Raw genomic sequence first — 25720 nt, 5'->3', positions numbered from 1 at the left:
GTTGCTTATCAAAAAGTGATCTTGAGAAGGTCTCCGGGTTAACTAAAGCTAAAGATATTTGGGACAGACTTGAACAGATTCATTTGAGTAAAGATGCTGATGTGACGACCCGGGAATTTTCGACCAAATTTAAACTTGATCTTTAATTGATTTCGACATGATAAGCAAAGTCTGTAATGTTGAAATCTCAAAAACTTTGAACTGTGTTTATGTAACCAATTACCCTTTTGACTAATCCCGACGATTCACGAACCTTTAATGGTAAACAGAAATATATATATATATATATATATATATATATATATACACACACACACTTGATGAATATACACAAATATTGCTTTTTGTACATTATAATATATAAAATAAATATATATTGAATATTCGAAATATACTGTTATATATTCCATGAAATTATTAAATATTACGAGATTAACAAATTGTAATAATAAAATATATAATACAAATTAAAGATATAAATTACTATACTAATAATATTATGACTACTTTCATTAATATTAAAATCGGTATTAGTAATTAATGTTTCTCAATATATAATATATAGTTATGAAGGGTGTTAAATATAAATTGTTATAATTATTAATAGTAGTATTGTCATTAATAATCTTAGTATTATAAATAATATTATCATAATTATAAATCTTATAAACATTATTATTATCTATAATATATTTTTTTTATATAAATATTACTTAGAGTAATATTATTATTATGATAGTTATACTTATTAATTATTAAGATTAATTATAGTATATAGATAGTATATGTACAGATATATAAAAACAGATATATCTATATACATATATATACCAAATTATATATATACAGATTATATTAGGAATCAGTTTGGAATCTATATCTATATTATATATATACAGATAAATATGCGTATTAAAAACTGGTATATGCAGATTCCATATATACAGGTATATAAATTATATATAGATAAAAACGGACATAATTATATATATAAATTGGATGAATACTTGTTTAGGTTCAAAGAACCAAATTCGGTTTTGTGTTACAATCAAACTCTATCTACTTTTTTGTATTCTGTCTCCTAAATTGTTATAAGTCGTAAGCAAATCGTACGAATTAGATTCAGCAGATTCCAAATTTCTTAGCAGTCACACTCTGCCTTTATATTTTTTATCTTTTTCCTCCTAGAGCAATACTCATGTCGATCTTCAATCTCCATAAATCAATCAAAACAAAATAATAGGCAGTCCATTTAATCTCTCTCTACCATTATCGGTTTCACAGCCACCACTTCCACTTCGATCACCACCTTCGTTTACCATCACTACTATCAACAAAGAGTCACCACCACCTTCGAACAATTTCCATCACGAAATCACTTTAACTGCTAGTGCTATCATCGAACTCATTGCTACTACTTCCATTATTATTTTTCTATTCGATCAGTGATACCCATCACCCACGAACACCTACACACGTACGTATACTTCAAACGCCACCACCATGTAACATTGTGAACCATAATCATCATAGCCTACATCTCACCTTCGAAATCTTTCTGCTTTTCTATTCGTAAACAACCCAAACCACCCTCATAAAAAGAACCTCGAACTATTTAAGTATGATTGGTCACCAAGTTCTAAAACCAAAACAGCCAAAAAGAAACCATTAAAACCTACTGCTATAGCTCGATCTGTTTTCTGTTTGCTCTTATAACCCGCCACTTTGTCTTACTTTTATTTCAAAAAAAAAAAACCCACTTGCGAATATTATATCAAGTAATACTAGAGGGTGGTTATTATTCTTATGTGTTGGCCGACAAAAAAAAAAAAAAAAAAAAAAAAGGGAATCTCTTTAATAAAGTGGCGATAGGGATATGATAAACAACACATGAGCAAGTTGGTGGTGAACATCTGTTATTAAATTTTTTTTTGGACCGAAGCACAAAGAAACCCGTTCCTTAATTAATCCTAGATTGGGCCATCGTGGTTCGTTTTTTTTTTGTATAGACACGTGATGATGAAGAGCTATTATATTGGTTTTACTCATGGTGAAGTCAGATAGCTAAGTTGCACACATATATATATTTTTGGTGTTGATTACTACCGAAATCTTTATAGGCCACTTGGGATATTTAAAATGAGGATAAGATTAAATAACAAAGGAGTTAGTTAGGAATTCAAAACAGAAAAAAAATAAGATAGCCTAAATGGTTAGAGGTGTTGGTGATTTTCGAGAGGTCCTTAGTTCGAATCACGGCGGCAGCAATTTTTTTATTTAACAAGTTAAACTGTTGGGCTGGAACAATATTAATAATCGGGTTAAATATAGTGGGGTTGCAAAGTAATTCAGAAAAACAAGATTGGATGAGTGGTTAAGAGTTGTTTGTGGGTTAGCGAGATGTTGGGAGTTCGAGCCTGAGCACAGGCAGTTTATTTATTCATTTTTGAAGATCTTCCCATTAAGGTAGTTATTATTATTATTACTATTATTTTTATTTTTATTATTATTGTTATTATTATTATGATTATTATTGTTAGTGTTATTATTATTATTATTATTATTATTATTATTATTATTATTATTATTATTATTATTATTATTATTATTATTATTATTATTATTATAAAGATTATTATTATTACCAAATGCATAAGTATTAAAATTATTACTATTATTATTAGTATTACTAATACAAATAGTAAATATAAATTAATGTTAATACGATTATAATTACAATGATGATATATATTGTTATTGCTAAAATTAATATCATTACTAATATGTGTATTATTATTATTAACATGTTAGGATTATTATTATCATTATTAACGATATCATTATTATTATTAGTATTATCATTATTAATAAAGTTATTATTATTAGTAACTCATTAATATAAAAACTATCATTTTTAACAAATAAATATTTTTATACAAAATATATTTAGTACATATACTATAACAATATTAACATCTCATATAACTACATATTAACATTTTATATAGATAAATATATTTTTTTTATCATGAATAAACTCTAAAATAAATTGTTATATTAGCTATATAAATATATAAACTAAATATATTACATTTATCTATATAACATATGAGATAACAAGTACATTATTAATAACATATATATAAACTTGTTCGATTACGATTATATGTTTTAATAGATATACAAATGATATAGGTTCGTGAATCCAAGGCCAACCCCATACTTGTTCAATGCCGTCATATGTATTTTTACTACAAAATACATTAGGTGAGTTTCATTGATCCCCTTTTACTCTTTATATTTTTGGGGCTGAGAATACATGCAAATGCTTTATTAACTGTTTTACAATATTTATATGCGTGAGTTTCATTTACCTTTTTACCCTTTATATTTTTGGGCTGAGAATACATGCGCAACTTTTATAACTGTTTTACAAAATAGACACAAGTAATCGAAATTACGTTCTATGGTTGAATGATTGAAACTGAATATGCCCCTTTTTATTAAGTCTGGTAATCTAAGAATTAGGGAACAGACACCCTAATTGACGCGAACTCTAAAGATATATCTATCGGGCCCAACAAGCCCCATCCAAAGTACTGGATGCTTTAGTACTTCGAAATTAATATCATGTCCGAAGGAGGATCCCGAAATGATGGGGATATTCTTATATACATATTGTGAATGTCGGTTACCAGGTGTTCAATCCATATGAATGATATTTTGTCTCTATATATGGGACGTATGTTTATGAGAAATAGCAATATGAAATCTTGTGGTCTATTAAAATTATGAAATGATTATTCATGTTAAACTAATGAACTCACCAACCTTTCGGTTGACACTTTAAAGCATGTTTATTCTCAGGTACAAAAGAAATCTTCCGCTGTGCATTTGCTCATATTACATGGAGTCATTCATGGCATATAGAGGTCAGAACCTCGCAATGGGACCAACTGTTGAAGACTTCGTCCAGATGGATTAGGACGGGTCCTTTCAGTTGGTATCAGAGCGGTGGTCTTAGCGAACCAGGTCTGCATTAGTGTGTCTAACTGATAAGTCGTTAGGATGCATTAGTGAGTCTGAACTTCGACCGTGTCTGCATGTCAAAAGTTTTGCTTATCATTTCTAGTCGGAAATCATTTGCTTATCATCCTTAAAGTCTAGACACGTCTTACTGCCTCTATTGCATAGATTGTGTATAGATAAATTCATATCTTAGCGTATCTGCTAATTCATATCTTAGCATATCTGTTACTGTAAACTTTGCCTAACATATTCCGTAGATTCCTCCATAAATTATGAGATTTTAGTATTATATATGCATATGTAAATTATGTATTGCAGGATACTAATCTACATCCTATAATCTATTTCTTATCGAAAATCCTGCATCTGATCGTACGAGATGAATCCTTCAACTAGTTCGAGTCCCTCGGATTCCAGCAGCTATTCCGATATGGATTTTCACCTAAACTCCGAAAGCAGCGTCTTCAGAATGAATCAACCAATCATCCATCCCTAATTCATCTTATGGATTCTTAGTCGACTTAATTAATAGAAATGCGAAGAAGGCGATCCTTTCTACCAAACGAATTCATCTCTTGGCGGAGAACCTGAAACACTTACCGGCGAACCACTTTGATACACTATATTCACTCTCATTTCCAGGATATCTCGCCATGATTATATGATATCCAAAATTCTCAACCTTATTCATCTGCTCGTTCCAACCGACAATTATCCTGGAGTAATACAAGAAGTCAACGAACTTCGCGATCGAGTAATCAATTTGGAGAATATGGTGCAAAACGTACCAGCTTCAGCAACATCATCGACATCAACAGTACCATCAACAATCCATGCCTCAACATCTCATTTTGTACCTCGAGTATAATCATCGTTCTACGTATCGTTCTACATGAATTATCTTCGTTCCTCATGGCGATTATGTAATCTCTAATGTTTTAGAGATTATGTATTCTAGTTCTAACCATAAGCCAAATGAGTTTAATATCATATTAACTCATTAAATCCATAATTACATCTGAAGAAAATATATATGTATATATATTTTCATAAAGATTGTAACTAAAAATTCTTTTGTACAAACGGTTAATGGTGAAAATATTTTAACGGGTAGGTAATACCCGAAGAATATTCAGATTTCACCATAATAAGTTACACTGTACATTCTTCAAAGCTGATTCAACAGTCATTTACTATCCTACTTACAACCACTGATATACGTATCCGTTCACCGCAGAATAACACTTTTCATCCAATTTCATATTCGGATTTTGACCTATCAAAATTCAACAAGTGGCATAATGAAGAAAACATTAGACAAAAATAAAATTTGTTAGAAACAAACGAATTAACTAATTGAAATATTGTTAAGAGTCCACGCTAACTGTTCCTAGCTAACTGTTTACATTTTATTTACCGCAATTTAATTATCGCAATTTACATTCTCGCAATTTACATTCTCGCAATTTTATTTATCGTCATTTAATTTTTGTATTTATTTTTCACACTTTAAATAACGGGACACGTATACAAGGTTTCGACATATCATATTAACCCATCTATATATTTATCTTGGAACAACCATAGACACTCTATATGCAAATGACGGAGTTAGCTATACAGGGTTAAGATTGATTCCAAAATAGATATATAGTTTGAGTTGTGATCAATACTGAGACCGGTACACGAGTCACAATACGTATTAATTAATTCAAATATTATATATTAAACTATATATGAATTATTGAACTGCTAACTGTGGACTACCAACTGTGGAATACCAACACTGGACAATTAAAATGAACTAAAATATTGATTATAACATATGAAACTAAACAATTCTTTAAGTTTGCCACTTGATTTCATCTTAAACATCATTTGTATCTTGACGATTACAATCCGCGTTCAAACCTTTCATGATTCTTGAAAACACCTCAATCGAGAGGATGAACCAACCGCACTTCATCTACGGAAGGAAAGATTTATGCATATAGTTATGCACCTGAAGACACTCGGAACATGAGTAAACGTTTAACACATATCTGTGCTACCTTCTTTGGTATTATTATTACCCAAAATAACTTTATAATACCTTCTCAAGATAGCAAATTTTGTCACAGCTCCAGCAAGTCAACTTCGATTTTTCGTTCGAAACAACCTTACTATAACCTTGATATATATGCGTGCTCTTTTATTGTTATCGGGGAACCTTTTATATTCCACCATATTACCAGCAGATGTACCAGCAACCTCGTCGCTCCTTGGTTTAAATCCCTCCGACCAATCACTATATTTATCTAATGAAGTCTCAACATGTTCTCATCCGCATCTTGTAACGAGAATTACCATACCAATTACCAGAAATTAGCGTTTAATCATCTAAAAACACAATTCTCCTTAAACCACCTCGGATTGATAACCGACGATTCAAATATGGTAGCATTAAATGCAGAGGAACCAGTAAAATTGTGGATGGCCTAAATGGCTAAGAATTTGATGATAAAGAATGGAGTATTAGGAACGCTCGATAGAAAATTTGGTACTGAAAAACGGATGGAGCAAGCTACGAAAAAGTCTCTGAACAAAACACAAGGACTAAACTTGTACATTAAGAATCCTGATGATTCTGTTTCTGATGAAATCTTTAGCGAATACCTTGCTTTTGACACCAAACTCTTGCGGACAAATTTTCTTCACCATCCTTCGATATTAGAAATTCCAAGATATCATTGTAACTTTTATTATAAATATCCTCCATATTTCTGAAGATATTTTCATAACTATTCTTATCTAAAAATCAAATCGTGCTATCAGTGTTACATAATATAGAAACTGTTAGTTTCTATATTCTGTAAACTCTCGAGCTTAAAATATAAATGTTATTGAAGTAATGTTGGGAACTGATGCATGAGTTAGTATAATATAATGACACTTGATCAACGTGATTATATTACAGTAAGTCATGCTGAATTTCTAATAAAACGTGATGATGGTTCACAGTATATTATACCATCATCATGTGTCATGTTACATAACTCTTTCATTCTACATAACCTCCAAACATATCAAGAAGAATATATTCTTGATAGTTCTATCGTCTGTATTTTTGATAAATATGAAAATCAAATCGTGCTATCACGTTCCACCCTGCTTAGAACATTATAATCATTTAAAACTCAATATCTACAAATTATGGACCATTATTCGCTTGACTTGAAGCCGGAAAGAGAAAACAAGAGCATGGAGCTCCAAAATATAAAGGAAAATACAAAGCCGATCACAAACACATAAATCACAAACTATGGATGTTAATACGAATAGTAATATAAAGACACGGTATAATTAAGAATAATATCACCCCAAGGCAATAGTAGAAGTAAACAGAGTTTGCTGGTGGAAGATTGAAAAGAAGGATGACAGAAATGATAAATTAGGAAAAACATCAGGGATTAGAACTGGATTAAACATCTTCATAATCTTTTGGATGTATGAACTATGAAAGAAAGTATAGGAAAAGTGAGAATAATGGAACGGAAGAGTTTAATTTATAATGGAAATATCAGACAGAGTAATCTAGGCAGATCACCGTATTTAATTATAGAGATCTTAATTCCCTTATTCACCGAAGAAACAAATCTTTTAGATTTCGAAAATTTTCTTAAGATCCCTTGAATTCCGGAATTCAACCAAGACGACGTCAAAAGATAAGACGAACCTTATTTTCTAAATTCAACCCTGACTCTGTCGAAAGTTAAGATGAATCTTTACTTTCTTATTTCACTATTTGGTGATAGCTTTATTCATACTCCTCGAATAATCGAATTGTTTATTCCATATTACTCAATAATGTTAAAACTCTATTTTATCAGTTCATATTCGTCATGAAAACATTTTCATTGTTAGCCATGACCACCTTACTCAAATTTCGGGACGAAATTTCTTTAACGGGTAGGTACTGTGACGACCCGGGAATTTTCGACCAAATTTAAACTTGATCTTTAATTGATTTCGACATGATAAGCAAAGTCTGTAATGTTGAAATCTCAAAAACTTTGAACTGTGTTTATGTAACCAATTACCCTTTTGACTAATCCCGACGATTCACGAACCTTTAATGGTAAACAGAAATATATATATATATATATATATATATATATATATATATATATATATATATATAAAAAATATACACACTTGATGAATATACACAAAAATTGCTTTTTGTACATTATAATATATAAAATAAATATATATTGAATATTCGAAATATACTGTTATATATTCCATGAAATTATTAAATATTACGAGATTAACAAATTGTAATAATAAAATATATAATACAAATTAAAGATATAAATTACTATACTAATAATATTATGACTACTTTCATTAATATTAAAATCGGTATTAGTAATTAATGTTTCTCAATATATAATATATAGTTATGAAGGGTGTTAAATATAAATTGTTATAATTATTAATAGTAGTATTGTCACTAATAATCTTAGTATTATAAATAATATTATCATAATTATAAATCTTATAAACATTATTATTATCTATAATATATTTTTTTATATAAATATTACTTAGAGTAATATTATTATTATGATAGTTATACTTATTAATTATTAAGATTAATTATAGTATATATATAGTATATGTACAGATATATAAAAACAGATATATCTATATACATATATATACCGAATTATATATATACAGATTATATTAGGAATCAGTTTGGAATCTATATCTATATTATATATATACAGATAAATATGCGTATTAAAAACTGGTATATGCAGATTCCATATATACAGGTATATAAATTATATATAGATAAAAACGGACATAATTATATATATAAATTGGATGAATACTTGTTTAGGTTCAAAGAACCAAATTCGGTTTTGTGTTACAATCAAACTCTATCTACTTTTTTGTATTCTGTCTCCTAAATTGTTATAAGTCGTAAGCAAATCGTACGAATTAGATTCAGCAGATTCCAAATTTCTTAGCAGTCACACTCTGCCTTTATATTTTTTATCTTTTTCCTCCTAGAGCAATACTCATGTCGATCTTCAATCTCCATAAATCAATCAAAACAGAATAATAGGCAGCCCATTTAATCTCTCTCTACCATTATCGGTTTCACAGCCACCACTTCCACTTCGATCACCACCTTCGTTTACCATCACTACTATCAACAAAGAGTCACCACCACCTTCGAACAATTTCCATCACGAAATCACTTTAACTGCTAGTGCTATCATCGAACTCATTGCTACTACTTCCATTATTATTTTTCTATTCGATCAGTGATACCCATTACCCACGAACACCTACACACGTACGTATACTTCAAACGCCACCACCATGTAACATTGTGAACCATAATCATCATAGCCTACATCTCACCTTCGAAATCTTTCTGCTTTTCTATTCGTAAACAACCCAAACCACCCTCATAAAAAGAACCTCGAACTATTTAAGTATGATTGGTCACCAAGTTCTAAAACCAAAACAGCCAAAAAGAAACCATTAAAACCTACTGCTATAGCTCGATCTGTTTTCTGTTTCCTCTTATAACCCGCCACTTTGTCTTACTTTTATTTCAAAAAAAAACCCACTTGCTAATATTATATCAAGTAATACTAGAGGGTGGTTATTATTCTTATGTGTTGGCCGAAAAAAAAAAAAAAAAAAAAAAGGGAATCTCTTTAATAAAGTGGCGATAGGGATATGATAAACAACACATGAGCAAGTTGGTGGTGAACATCTGTTATTAATTTTTTTTTTTGGACCGAAGCACAAAGAAAACCGTTCCTTAATTAATCCTAGATTGGGCCATCGTGGTTCGTTTTTTTTTGTATAGACACGTGATGATGAAGAGCTATTATATTGGTTTTACTCATGGTGAAGTCAGATAGCTAAGTTGCACACATATATATATTTTTGGTGTTGATTACTACCGAAATCTTTATAGGCCACTTGGGATATTTAAAATGAGGATAAGATTAAATAACAAAGGAGTTAGTTAGGAATTCAAAACAGAAAAAAATAAGATAGCCTAAATGGTTAGAGGTGTTGGTGATTTTCGAGAGGTCCTTAGTTCGAATCACGGCGGCAGCAATTTTTTTATTTAACAAGTTAAACTGTTGGGCTGAGTAATTGTTGTTGGGCCGAGATATGAGTTTGCAGTTGGGCTGGAACAATATTAATAATCGGGTTAAATATAGTTGGGTTGCAAAGTAATTCAGAAAAACAAGATTGGATGAGTGGTTAAGAGTTGTTTGTGGGTTAGCGAGATGTTGGGAGTTCGAGCCTGAGCACAGGCAGTTTATTTATTCATTTTTGAAGCTCTTCCCATTAAGGTAGTTATTATTATTATTACTATTATTTTTATTTTTATTATTATTGTTATTATTATTATGATTATTATTGTTAGTGTTATTATTATTATTATTATTATTATTATTATTATTATTATTATTATTATTATTATTATTATTATTATTATTATTATTATTATTATTATAAAGATTATTATTATTACCAAATGCATAAGTATTAAAATTATTACTATTATTATTAGTATTACTAATACAAATAGTAAATATAAATTAATGTTAATATGATTATAATTACAATGATGATATATATTGTTATTGCTAAAATTAATATCATTACTAATATGTGTATTATTATTATTAACATGTTAGGATTATTATTATCATTATTAACGATATCATTATTATTATTAGTATTATCATTATTAATAAAGTTATTATTATTAGTAACTCATTAATATAAAAACTATCATTTTTAACAAATAAATATTTTTATACAAAATATATTTAGTACATATACTATAACAATATTAACATCTCATATAACTACATATTAACATTTTATATACATAAATATATTTTTTTTATCATGAATAAACTCTAAAATAAATTGTTATATTAGCTATATAAAAATATAAACTAAATATATTACATTTATCTATATAACATATGAGATAACAAGTACATTATTAATAACATATATATAAACTTGTTCGATTACGATTATATGTTTTAATAGATATACAAATGATATAGGTTCGTGAATCCAAGGCCAACCCCATACTTGTTCAATGCCGTCATATGTATTTTTACTACAAAATACATTAGGTGAGTTTCATTGATCCCCTTTTACTCTTTACATTTTTGGGGCTGAGAATACATGCAAATGCTTTATTAACAGTTTTACAATATTTATAGGTGTGAGTTTCATTTACCTTTTTACCCTTTATATTTTTGGGCTGAGAATACATGCGCAACTTTTATAACTGTTTTACGAAATAGACACAAGTAATCGAAATTACGTTCTATGGTTGAATGATCGAAACTGAATATGCCCCTTTTTATTAAGTCTGGAATCTAAGAATTAGGGAACAGACACCCTAATTGACGCGAACTCTAAAGATAGATCTATCGGGCCCAACAAGCCCCATCCAAAGTACCGGATGCTTTAGTACTTCGAAATTAATATCATGTCCGAAGGAGGATCCCGGAATGATGGGGATATTCTTATATACATATTTTGAATGTCAGTTACCAGGTGTTCAATCCATATGAATGATATTTTGTCTCTATGTATGGGACGTATGTTTATGAGAAATAGCAATATGAAATCTTGTGGTCTATTAAAATTATGAAATGATTATTCATGTTAAACTAATGAACTCACCAACCTTTCGGTTGACACTTTAAAGCATGTTTATTCTCAGGTACGAAAGAAATCTTCCGCTGTGCATTTGCTCATATTACATGGAGTCGTTCATGGCATATAGAGGTCAGAACCTCGCAATGGGACCAACTGTTGAAGACTTCGTCCAGATGGATTAGGACGGGTCCTTTCAGCTGATACATCAGAGTTCCTTATAGACTCGTCAGAATCAGAAGATGAGCTCGATGATGGGAAGAATACATATTACTTTGCATTAATGGTTGAGACTTCTTCATCAAATAACGCTCAACAGGTATCTTCTGATCCATCTACTGTTATTGAATGTGTTAAATGCGCTGAATCTAAGGTAACAATAGATAATTTAACAAATGCATATGCGGAGATGAACGAAAAATGGCACGCAGACCATGTGACCACTAAGGTTGAAAATGAATTGAAAGAGCAAATCAAAGTTTATAAAAAACAACTTCATGATCTTAAATATTATAACTTTGATATAAATCAAGCTTTAATTAAACGTGTTAACACAATTAATGAACTAAAGAAAGAAAATGAATGCGTTAAAGCTGATTTAGAGGCAATTTCAATTAAAATGGAGTGTTAGGCAAGTGTGTCACAATGGAATGCATTAATGGTGGAACTTAATGACACCAAGGGTAAGGGTATTGGATATAGTTCTGCATCTCCTCCTTTTCAGAACACATTTGTTAATGCAAACGTGGTTGACAGTCGACCAGAAGATTGTATCCCTCCTAGTTATGAAGATTATGTTGAAAATAATAAAAAATGTAGTTCAACTAAGAATACAACTTCTGATGATACTACTGAAGGTGCTCTAGATTATGCGGAAGATAGAAAAACTGGGTTAGGAGATAACTCTAAGACAAGTAGAGTTAGAACACCGAAAGGTCCTGTTAAAATTTTAAGAAATCATAGATTTGCTAACAGACCGGTTCCTCCTGTTACACCTAAGCCTGTTCCAAGAAATAAAACAAATGATTCTCCTGTGTTTGTAAGAACACAATATCCGTCATCTTCAAACTCTAATAATGTGTATGAATTTAGAGGACATAGGAAGTTTCGTCAATGTTTTAATTGTGCTATTTTTGGACATATTGCTGTTAATTGTCCTAAAAGATATAGATCACCCAGACAGAAGATTGACCTCACATATGATGATCGCAGATCATCTTATTCTCATAAAACAGGTTCACCTATTAATGATGAAGTTCGTGTTAAAAATCATACGAAAAAATGTTGTCTATGGAGAGTATAAGAGAAAGAACTTCAATAGGTCAATTTCTCCTGTGAAGATTAAGGTTCCTAAACAGGATACTGAGGCAAGAGTTGCCAAATCAAGTGATCATAGTAGAGCTTTTGAACCAAAGGCAAGATCGCCTTCGCAAAAAACTAGTCGTCGAAAATACTTTTCTCGTACCAGACCACGAGTGAATCACTCTGAAAATGAGCAAAATGTGAAAAACCAGAAGAGCAATATTGCTACTTCTAAACTGTCTAAGTTTACGGTTTCTAATGATGAGATTCCACCGGACTCAAACGGGAAATGGATGAAAGTTCAAGCTATGGGTGTTAATGGACAACCTACTGCCGTCCAGGCGTGGGTTCCCATTATCAATTAATTTTCTTAATGTGATATGCAGGGGACCAGGGTACCCGCAAACAACACCTGGATAGTGGATAGCAGCGCTTCGAGACATATGACTGGATAGCTATCTCTTCTTTCGGATGTACACCCAATTAAGGGAGGTTATGTAGCATTTGCTGGAGATAAAGGAGGTCACATTTCTGCTCAAGGTTTATTGAAGAATGAAAAAGTTAGTTTCGACAAAGTGAACTATTGTCAAGAGCTTGCAAACAATTTTTTATCGGTTTCACAAATCTGTGAAAAATCTTTCAAGGTAGCATTTGATGATGAATTCAGTTACATTTTGAAGCCAGAGTTTGTGATTCCTCATGAAATGATTTTGATGAAGGCTCCTAGACAAGTTGATTTATATATGCTAGATATGAATGTTGCTACTTCAACTACTTAATATCATCAAGATTTTGTTTCTAAAGCGACTGAACAAGATTCTATTACTTGGCACAAACGCATGGGTCATTTAAGTTTTCGGAAAATGAATCACCTTGTCCACAACAATCTTGTAGAAGTTTTTGATCTTCGATCTTTTCAGATTCCAGGAACATGTGTTCCGTGTAAGAAGGGTAAGCAGAGCAAGAAAGCTCATAAGCTGGTGAAGTATAATCCAATCTCTGCTCCACTTGAATTGTTACATATGGATCTTTTCGGTCCAATTTGTTTTGAAAGCATTGATGGAAGTAAGTATTGTCTGGTTGTAACTGATGATTTTTCAAGATTTTCTTGAGTAATGTTTTTGAAAGAGAAGTCTGATACGTTTGAGAACTTAAAAGTGCTAATCAATCGATTAGAGACAGGTTTCAATTTAAAGGTAAGAAAGATTCGTTGCGACAATGGTACAGAATTCAAGAATCAGTATCTAGCAGGTTTTTGTATCGAAAAAGGTATCAATATGAAGTTCAGTTCTGCATACGCTCCTCAGATGAATGGTGTTGCTGAAAGAAAGAATAGGGTATTAATAGAGACAGCTAGAACAATGCTAGCAGATTCATCGTTACCTGTTCATTTTTGGAGTGAAGCTGTTGCGAATGCATGTTACATAATAAATCGAGTTTTAACTGTTAAACGACTGGGTAAAACTTGTTATGAGCTATTGCAAGGGAGAAAACCATCTTTGAAGCATCTAGAACCATTTGGTACACCATGTACAATCTTGAAAAGAAAACAAGGAAGTAAGTTTGATTCAAAAGTGGTTACTGGAGGATATCCTTGTGTATAGTTCTCCTAACAAGTGAGTTTTCAATAATGAGACAAGATGTGTTGAAGAATGGTCTGAAGTTGATGTCCAGAGGAATTATACGAAGAGTGCTTCTAAGAGTCATCCTTGGATTTATAACTATGATGAGCTGATTGACTCATACAATCTTGCTCCAGATCAGACGAAGAATGAAGTTGAGTTACAAATGTTGTTTGATTTACAAAATGAACCAGAAGTATCTGCATCTACACCAACTCCAACTCCATTACCCACTGTCAATGAACCAGTTCAAGATTCAGATCAAGATGTTGATCCAGTGTACGATACCTGTGGATCTGATATTTCAAGTGAGAGTTCTGATAATCATGAAGATATTGGTGATACCACGAATCTACATCATGAGATACTTGTTCCTGCACAACCAGTTCCCAGAACTACAGTTGCTCATTCTAGAGAGAATATTATTGGATATCCAAATGCATGTGTTAGAACAAGAAGGCAAGTTCAGTTTGATGGTCAAGTTGATACTCATATGACAGCTGCTGCTGCATACTACGAGTACTCATGTCATATTTCTAGAATAGAGCCAAAGACAACAAAGGAATCCTTGAAACATGTTGATTGGGTTATGGCAATGCAAGAAGAGATTCAGCAATTCCATCATTTAAATATTTGGAAGCTAGTTACTAAGGGGCATGGTGCTAAAGTAATTGATCTCAAATGGGTTTGGAAGTGCAAATTTGACTAAGATGGCAATGTTATCCGTAACAAAGTAAGATTAGTTGCTAAAGGTTATCAGCAAGATCTTGAATTCGATTATGATGAAGTTTTTGCTCCTGTTGCCAGATTGGAAGCTATTCGCATTTTCTTGACTTTTGCTTCATTTATGAAGTTCAAAGTGTTTCAAATGGATGTCAAGAGTGCATTTCTTTATGGCAAGCTGAATGAAAGAGTATATGTCAATCAACCACCAGGTTTTGAAGATCATCTTCATCCTGACAAAGTTTACCATTTACGAAGAGCCCTATATGGTTTACATCAAGCCCCAAGAGCTTGGTATGGACGTTTGTCAAGTTATCTGATCAAAAAAGGTTATCAAATGGGCACGGTAGATTGTACTCTGTTCACGAAGGTTAAAGATGAAGATATTATTTTGGTCCAGAACTATGTAGATGATATTATTTTCGGTTCTACTAAGCAGGAACTCATCGATGAGTTCGAGCAGGTTATGAAGGACGAATTCGAAATGAACAAATTGGGTCTCTTACACTACTTTCTTGGTTTGTAAGTCGAACAGACTGATAATGGAATATTTCTTCATCAAGCAAAGTATGTAAATGATATACTCGAACGTTTCGGTATGACTCAAGAACGTCCTGTGTCAACCCCGCTAGTTGTGAATCATGGTATTTCGTTAGACAGTGAGGGGGAGCCTGTTGATCCTACATACTATCGAGCAATCATCGGATCGCTCATGTATCTCACTGCATCTAGGCCAGATATTATGTTCGCAACATGTTTGTGTGCTCGTTATCAAGTTATCCGAATACAATTCATCTTACAGCTGTCAAAAGAATTCTTCATTATCTGTTACATTCTCCAAATCTCGGCATCTGGTATTCGAACGAAGACAAGTTTGATCTTGTAGCATATAGTGATTCAGACTATGCAGGTTGCAAAATCAACAACAAATCTACATCTGGAGGATGTCAATTTTTAGGTGAAAGACTGGTGACCTGGCAGTGCAAGAAACAAACTGCAGTTGCACTTTCCACATGTGAAGCTAAATATATCGCTGCTGCTAGTTGCTGTTCACAAGTTGTTTGGATCCAACAACAACTTCACGATTACGGACTAAGAAACTCTTTCTCTCCTCTTTATATTGATAATACTTCTGCTATTGCAATTACTAAGAATCCTATGCAACATTCTATGACTAAACACATAGGTGTTAAATATCATTTTCTTAGGGATTGCCATGAGAAAAAATAATTGAGGTTAAGAGAATAGGTACTAAGGACCAGAGGGCTGATCTTTTCACTAAGGCTTTTGATAAACCTATGTTCTTGCTACTTTTAGAGATGAATGGCATTGTTGATCGAGACAAAGTGATTTCGGATGTTGTTTGTGAGGGTTAATCAAACTTTTAGACTTTGCATGTAGGATGCATGATATATAGATTTTAGTTTCTTATTATCTGTATTGCATATTTTTGCTTCCTGTCTGCATTTTCTCTGCATGATTTTTCTCATGTTTGCATGCTAGTCTGTGGTTATTTTTCTGTTTCTTTTATTAAAATGCTAAAAGACAAAAAGATTTTATGTTTTAGTATTTTAGGGGGAGTATATGTTTCAACAGAAAATACCTAAAAAGTGTAAAATGCCTCACCAGAAAACCCTAAAAAGTTGAAAAATTCCGAAATGAGCTTGTTTTGATTAATTTGATGGAGATGAAGAAATTACTGTACTGAGAATTGATATATTTGATTAGTAAGGACTGATTTGAACGTTTATGTTTATCTGTTGTGTGATGTACTGATAGATGTGAATATGAATTCTTGGCATTAGACAATCATAGTAAGAATAACGATCATCTAAGATTCAGAAGTCATGAACGATCTGTAGCATTTGAAGGTAGTCACCTAATTATCTCTGAAACTGTATCTAATGATAATTGTTGAGGAACTCAACAGTCGGTTGAGGGTATCCCCTATCATAATTGATAATCACTAGAAAAGGTTGGGGGTGGATTTTATGTTGAGGATTATTTGTTTGGCTGGTTCATACCACGTTGTCACGGGCCTAAGACTTTATAATCGAAACTAAACCCCGAAAATATCAGAGAAAATTAGTTTATGTCAAAAGTAAGTGTCCCTTCTCGCTTAAGGTTGAAAAGTATAATTCCTTATTGCGGACCGTTCAAGCATTTAAGGGAGAACACCTTTGAGTGATCTGAGCACACAATAAAGAAACATGAGTTCATGCATAACAATGGAAAATCCATTCATGATGGCATCCAAAATCAATATATCAAAAGATTGTGATATGCTGAAAAGGAAATATCAAAAGAAAATCAAAGTCAAAAATAATTGGCGTATCAAGATGGCAAAGTTCTGAAAGTATGAAGAATGCTGATTCATGATATGCTCATAAAGAACTCAGATCATTCTTAGTGTGATGCCCCCGCGCAGCTTGAATTGTTTAATCACGACGTCCACACTGAACTATCAAGATTCTTGTCGTCTACAATATAGAGTTATACCTATTAAGACTGTAAGTTGGATAGATACTTACCTAGATATACTCAAAATAATATATATATATGAAAGTTTAACTTTCGATTCCGTTTTCCATGTCAATTTGAACATAAAGAAGTTAAGGGCCTTGAGATTTATTTCGTGTGATGACTAGTCATCAGGCAAGTCTGCTTTAACTGTAGACCAATCCTCGTGGTAAATAATGCACCTATTCGAATAATCCAATATATTCTAAGATCTGCCGTTCCAACCAGATTGAAGATTGTCAACACACTGATAGAAGCCAAATGCTGACAAGGTTATTCAAAATGCCGTGAGAACCATCCTGTTCAATTTGAATGAAAAACATGGAAAGAGATAACGGAAAGTTACGCGTAATGAATTGACAACCTAATAAAAACGCACAATCATAACTGATGAAAGAATCAAGGATCAATGAACTTAGCGTGATCTCAAAAATCACTGCATTATAGTGTTCAAGTAATTAATTCCAACATGATTGTCGAAGTGTCCTGAATGAATATGTTCATGTTTAATGAGGATTGATATCAGTAATTGCATGATAATAGACATAGACTGGATAATTAGGAATGAACAACATAAGTTGATTCAATATGTCAGTTCTGATCCATTTTTATTAAATTGTTAATCATCTTGCTCACAAAAAGAATGTGGATTTATATGTTTGCTTATCTGTTTATTAAATAGTTTGCATTGAAAACTGTAAAACAACAAAAAGATTTTGGTTTTGCATGTTATTGCATTTCATAGTAGAATGTCTTTTATTTGCATATTTTTAGTTGCATGACATTATATCTCAGAAAACTTATAAAGATTTCTTTCGTTCTTTTGTTTTCTGATTATCCTCTAAAAGTACAATGACATCTGAAAAAACCTTGTCGAGATCAAGATATTGTTGGCCACCAAATCCATAAGATAGAAGTTTGTAGAGCTTGTGATTGTTTGAAGGACTTTAATGATTTAAGGTTGTTAGTGAACTTAAGATGACATTACACTGTAGGACTTACTCATGAGAAACAGAATGTTTAGAGTAATAACCTCGTTCTGGTTAGGATTTTTGATCAACCTAAGTGTTAATGATCATTTCTTGATGGATTAGTGATTTATGACTCAAATTGATAGTGCTAGTTAGCTCTAAGATTGCCAAACGAGTCGAAATCCTAAGTTTGTGAAAATTTGAAAATTTGAAATTGCCTAAGTGGCTCACTCGCACGACTGATGTGTGAACCGTACGAGTAACCACACATATGAGGTTAACCGTACGGATGACCCTACTCTAGAATTGTCCTAAGACATCTGGGTCACACGCACGAGTGACTGTGAGACGCGCGGTTGATGATGAATCGTGTGATCAACCGTACGATTGATCACGAGAGTATAAATAGAGAGAGCTGAGCACAGTCGCTCATTCTTGCACTCTTTACCTATTTTTCTCTCAAAATTCGATCATCACCAAATCAATTTTCCACTGCAGTGTTTGTTAAGCATAAAAAGCAGACTCCATCGCCATCATCTAGGTATAATTTCATCAAGTTTTAGTGTGTTAATTTGTTGTTTTAATGTATCGAAACCCTAAGGGTTTTTAACTTGAATTTTTTGAAATTGAAGTGTGTTTTGATCGATATCTGTTATTGTTTTGTGTTAAACTGATCCTAAGGTTGCTATTGTGATGTAAATTGGTCCCTAAGGCGATCAAACATGTAATATTGATGATTTAAAAGTGCATTTAATATGTATTTCATCAGACATGCACAAATGACATCACTCGCACGCGTGAGACATGACTCGCACGAGTCAGTACACGGTTGATGATCAACCGTGTGAACTTTTAAGCTCACTCGCTTAACAGAGCTGACACGTGTGATTAGCCGCACGAGTCATCATACGGTTGAATCACTCGCTTATAAACAGTACCTCAACCGTGTACCTTGTCTGAAACCATATTACTGCTCAAACGTGTTAACAGTGGCATGAGTGACTATATCACTCGCACGGTTGATCACTCAGCCACACGTGTGACATTATCACTCGCACGGTTTACCATGTTAACAAGTTTGTGACACTTTAATGCGAATGCTTTGATATTTTATGATATGTGGTTTGTATCTCTAACATTTCTGTTGATATTTCAATTTGTTAAGATATCATCAATGGATGAACAACAAGTCAATGTTCCAGTAGTTAACGTAGAAGGACAGGGGGAACAACAAGCTAATCCTCAAGTGAATCCAGTTAACCCACCTGCTCAGCAAGAGATTCCTCTAGAGAAGGGTGAACTGAACAATCAAGTCGCTCTCTATGATACTACTCTAGATAGAGGTAATCATTTTAAGGAGATTGTGGAATTTCTTAAGAGATCAAGGATACACACTGCTATTTCTACTCCATGCACGGCCTACTACAGCCATCAAAGAGAATTCTGGAGAAATGTTGTACTTGATGTATCAGAAGATGATGCTAAGCTTGTTAGTAAGGTTCAAGGGCATGAGATCATTGTTTCTAAGACAGTAATAAGGAGGATTTTGGGCTTTAATGACGAGAACTACTCTCACATGACGATCAGTCGAGAAAGAATTCATGGTTGCTTTAAAAGATGTGCTTATTCTGGGTATATTGCTGGCACATCTGAAATGATGAAGACGCTTCTGCCTCCACAGTTTAGATATCTTGCTCACGTGATCATGCACTGTTTGAGTGGATGCAAATCTGGATTTGATAAGTTGAATGAAAAAGTGCAAAGTATGTTTGTGGTACTTGTCCTAAAGGCTCCATACGATTTCTCAGGATTTGTCTTACACTACTTCAAAGCAAATCTTTTCAGTTCTACTCAGAGATATCTCATTTATGCCCATTTTCTTCAATTGATCATTAATGATGTTGCACCTGATCTACCTAAGCTTGAAGAGGATATTATTCACCTTAAGCCAATGAATCCGATAACTTTCTGAAGAATGGAGGAGACAAGAAACAAGGATTTGAAACCTGACTTTAAGAGAAAGCTTATTTGTCATCTGATCAAGGAAAACTATCGATGTCCAACTGGTAATGCTTGGAGGAATGAGGATTCAGACTCTAACTATGAAGTTACTGATGAGGAAGGTGGGGGTGATAATCAGAGAGCTACTGGTGAAGTTCAAGGAGGAGGTAATGTTGATGATGAAATTATTGAAGGTGATGATGAAGCGACAGAGGAAGATGTGAGTTTGATTCTGAGAAAAAGGAAAGGGAAGGAAGCGATGACTTTAGAACAGCCCAAGAAGAAGGAGAAGAGAATGAAACATCATTTTGATTCATCTCAAAAGTCATCGAAGGGAGGTTCAAAATAACAGGCTCAGAGACAACCATCCGGTTTCATGAAGGATGCCAGAGCTGTTGTTATCTCACCAAAACCTGCCACCACAACACCTCAGGTCACATCAACCGAATTCAAGACACAGCAAAATCTACTGTTGTCTTTGATCACGAAAATAACCAATCTAGAGAATTAAACCGTTGAGGAGAAGAAGATCAGTGAAGCTAAGATTGAGTCATTGGTAGAAGAAAATAAAAGGTTATCTGATAGACTGGACCGTCAGAAGGGAAGGATGGAGAAGTTGAAGAAGAAGGTATTGGCAATTAAGAGTGAGAATAAGGAGAAATTGAAGGAGTTGAGCAATACGATCGAATCAATTACCTCTGATAAAACTAAGTTGATTAAGGAGAGAGGAGAAGAATATTCTTCTGATTTGGGTGGTGATGAAGAGAAAGATGATGAAAAACATGCTGGAACTGGAGGACCCTCTTTTGAGATACCGTTAGTGATACCTATTCGAAGCTTTAATGAATATGGTGAGGTCTTTAATGCTGAATATTATATGAATTATTCCAATGTTTTTAATGATGCAGAAAAGGGGGAAGTTCCACCAAGTGATTTTCCAGTGGAACAGCTTGCTGCTCTGGCATACTGATATTGCTTTAAATATACATATATTTCGACGCAATATCATTTATATTTCATTAGCTTTTACCTTTTACGAAGACATTCAAATGCATAATTCACGAGAAAAACGACAAAAGTAAACACGAGCTTGAAGTTTGAAGAAACGACGATAAACGACGGATTTAAACCAAATATATATCGAGATAACGTTACTCGAATGCAAGTTAAAGATGATCGAAGAAAAAGAGTTCAAATGAAAGTTCCAAGTCAATATACGTCAACACGGGATCAACAAAGAACAAACGCAAAAATAAAAATAAGAAAATTTCGGTTTCAACTTACGCGGATCGTGTAAGTATTCACGCAAAACGCGTAAGTTATGATATAAATGCAGATTCAAATTTGCTCTTACGCGTATCGTGTGGCATACTACGCGGAACGTGTAATGTTATTACTCTTACGCGGAACGTGTGCTCCTCTACGCGGAACGCATAATGTTAAGACCAGATTCAGATCTAAATTGCAAATGGGACGGTGGCTTTTATGTTTAATATCATTTATTTTTCAGTGTTACAGCAAAAAGTATTGATATTCTCTACCTACTACTTCAAGGGATAGAATTTAAATACGAGTATTATTATCAATTAAAGAAAAGATAGACACAGTACACATACAGAGAGAGTAGAGCAGAGAGAGAGATATCAATTTTAATTACTAGTATCTTTGTACTCCGTATAAATTTTATTTCAGTTCCAATTAATTTTAAGATTCAATATTTAGGATAGTTTCAATATTAAGGGTGTACTGTTTGTGATTAAGGGTATTATTGTGCGAATGCAAGGGTGTTGTTATTGTAATTTTCTACCGTTTCAAGTTAATGAAAGTGAAGATTTTCGTAAGTATATTCTATTAAAATTATCGTTATAAATTTTTATCGTTATTATTATGTTTGTATATTTGTATTCTTATGTTTACCCTAGTATAATGAGTAGCTAAATTTTCATAGTGTTCGCTTAAATGTAGAGCCCCTAGTGAAATGGATTGTTATCATTTGTAAAAATTAAAATGTAAATTAAGTATTTTTAACATTGTGCCTAGCTAGAAGAACCATTATTATGTATTTAAATATTTAACCCTTGTCACTTAATTTATTAGATTCAAATAACGAAAGTTATTTTTATTTATATAAATTAAGCTTCAACATTAATAGTAATTTAGACGAACTTATGAATAAGTTATTAACACTAATTTAGAAATAAAGTTTGATGGTTTGGGTAATATCGTTAGTTATATAATAGTGAAATTGTAAAAAGGGAAACCGTTATGATTTGGGTTTTGGCGAAAGTCAAAACTGGGTTAGGTCTCAATTTAAATACTTGGGAATAGTAACTATCTAAATAAGATCAAATGAAAATTAGATTTAATTTAGCTAGTTGAAACTTTATATATTCGAAAGAAAAATATAAAGTTTTATACTAAAATATTTTAATAGAGCTTAACTTTAAAACAATCCATGGATCTAGAGGTGAAACATTTAAGTGAACACTCCCATTTATATATTGCAATTGTTTATTTTTATTGTTTTTACGTATTATTATTCAGCAAAAATTAAAATTATACTTAAACCTCATTCAGTTTAAACACTACTGTTTTGTCACATCGAACATAACATACGCGGATCATGTAGATAATCACACGAAACGCGTATCTTCAAAAATATACGCGGAACGCGTATAAATACAACGAAACGCGTAAGTGTAAAACTAGTACTGTACGAATACTGTTTAAAATCTAAGTATTTATTAAATCTTTTATTATTACTTTTAAAGTATTTAATTTATAATTAGTATAATTATTATAATTATCTTTCATTCATCTTTAATTTAATTAAAACTTATTATTTAGTTAATTTAAATAGATTTGTATTTTATTATTTAAAACAAACTCCTAATCATTTAGTTTTAATGCAAGATTATTGTTTTACTTATTACCATTTAGTAATAAAATTATTCTATCACAAATAATATAGTTTCAATTAGTTCACTTTTAAGTTAATGACTATAAATCATGTAATCTTGTAATTTTAATTAATAAGTAGTTCAATTAAATTAAGATTAAGTTATATTTTATTATTATTATGCTAAATATAAATTCCTAATCTAAAACCCCTTTAAATTAGTTTAACATCAAAGACTATTAAAAAACCATTAACACTCCATCTCCCTGTGGAACAAATCGGATTTACCTATAAAACTAAACTACGCGGATAGGACTAGTTGCCTATATATGTGTGAAATCAACCCGAATTCATTAAAACACCATATTTACAATAAATCAATTCGTGTAACAAAACAACTCAAATCCGTTCATAAATAAAGGTATAGTTTCACCACATCAACTTTTTGGCGCCGCTGCCGGGGAGTTGGCAGTTAAATAAATAGATAATTTTTCTGATTCATAGTAGTAGTTGGATTTGTACGTGGACTGGGTTATTGGAGCTAAACAGTACTCAATTATATTGGGACCAAACGAATCCTGCCCCTCTGCTGCATCTTTTGGCTATTCGAAACGTGAGCAAAATCAGAAGGAAAATCTGTTTGTTTAAAGGTTTTTATCATTGATTTTATGTTATTCGATCCTTTTGAAGGAATTCAATTCTTAGAAAAACTTTTGATGTTGTGATTTCATAATAGAAATTAATGCATGAATTTACGTTCTTCCAACACTGAATTAACTCCTTCATATCCTGAACCCGAAAGAGAATTTCACGAACGTTTAAGAGCTCAAGAAGTAGAGTCTCTCGCTGAGGGTTTAGAATCACTTTCATTGGATTCTAACTCTGAACCAGTTATTCAACCAATCATAGAACCAGTTATTAAAGAAGAAGAAGAAGAGATGGCTGCTATAAATCAAACGAGGGGTGCATTAATGAAGGCAATAAGAACAGGTCAAGGCCACGCAATTATTCAACCTACGATGACTGACAGCTTTGAAATAAAGGGTCAATTTCTTCACATGGTGACTAATACATGCCAATTTGGTGGAGCTCCGAATGAGGATGCTAACGAGCATCTTCGTAAGTTTGTAAGCATTTGCAAGCTATTCAAGATCAAAGATGTCTCCGATGAAGTCGCATGTTTAAAAATCTTTCCATGTTCGTTAAAAGATGATGTAAGAGATTGGCTAGACTCATTACCAGAAGGTTATATCGAAGACTGGAATGATATGATGGATAAGTTTTTGTCAGAGTTCTTCCCTGCTTCAAAAGCAGCAAAGTTGCAAAGTGATATAAATCACTTCAAGCAAAAGCCTAATGAGACTCTTTATGAAGCTTGGACCCGATTCAATAAAATGCTTAGGGTATGTCCTCAACACGGGTTGAATACATTCCAAAAAGTCCAAATATTCTATAAAGGAGTCAATGTGGCTACTCGAAAGGATATAGATGTTGCAGCAGGAGGATCAATCATGAAAAAAATGCCCGAAGAAGCGCACACATTCATTGCTGATATAGCAGCACATTCTCATAATTGGCATCAAGAGATGGAATTCTCTAGATCATCAACCGTTGCTAGTATTGAAAGCAACGATGAAATCGCTGCTTTAAAAGTTCAAATGGCAAATCAAGCAAGGCAAATTGAGAAGGTAACCAAAGAAATGCATGCTATTAGGGTAGGGTGTGAATTGTGCCAAGGTCCTCACCTTACTAGAGATTGTGATCAAACAACAATGGAAGAGCAAGCGAATTTCTTAGGTTACTTGCGAAAAGGTGAAATGAATTTCAACGATTTTCCGGCGGTTGAAGTAATGAACCATAAATATCCTCCTATCAACAGCTATCAAATAGGAGGACCTTCAGGTTCAAACAATAATTATCAAGGAGGAAATCCGGTTTAC

The sequence above is a fragment of the Rutidosis leptorrhynchoides genome, chromosome 2, assembly GCF_046630445.1.
Source record: "Rutidosis leptorrhynchoides isolate AG116_Rl617_1_P2 chromosome 2, CSIRO_AGI_Rlap_v1, whole genome shotgun sequence".
Classification (NCBI taxonomy): domain Eukaryota; kingdom Viridiplantae; phylum Streptophyta; class Magnoliopsida; order Asterales; family Asteraceae; genus Rutidosis; species Rutidosis leptorrhynchoides.
Note: the sequence above shows the minus strand (reverse complement) of the source record.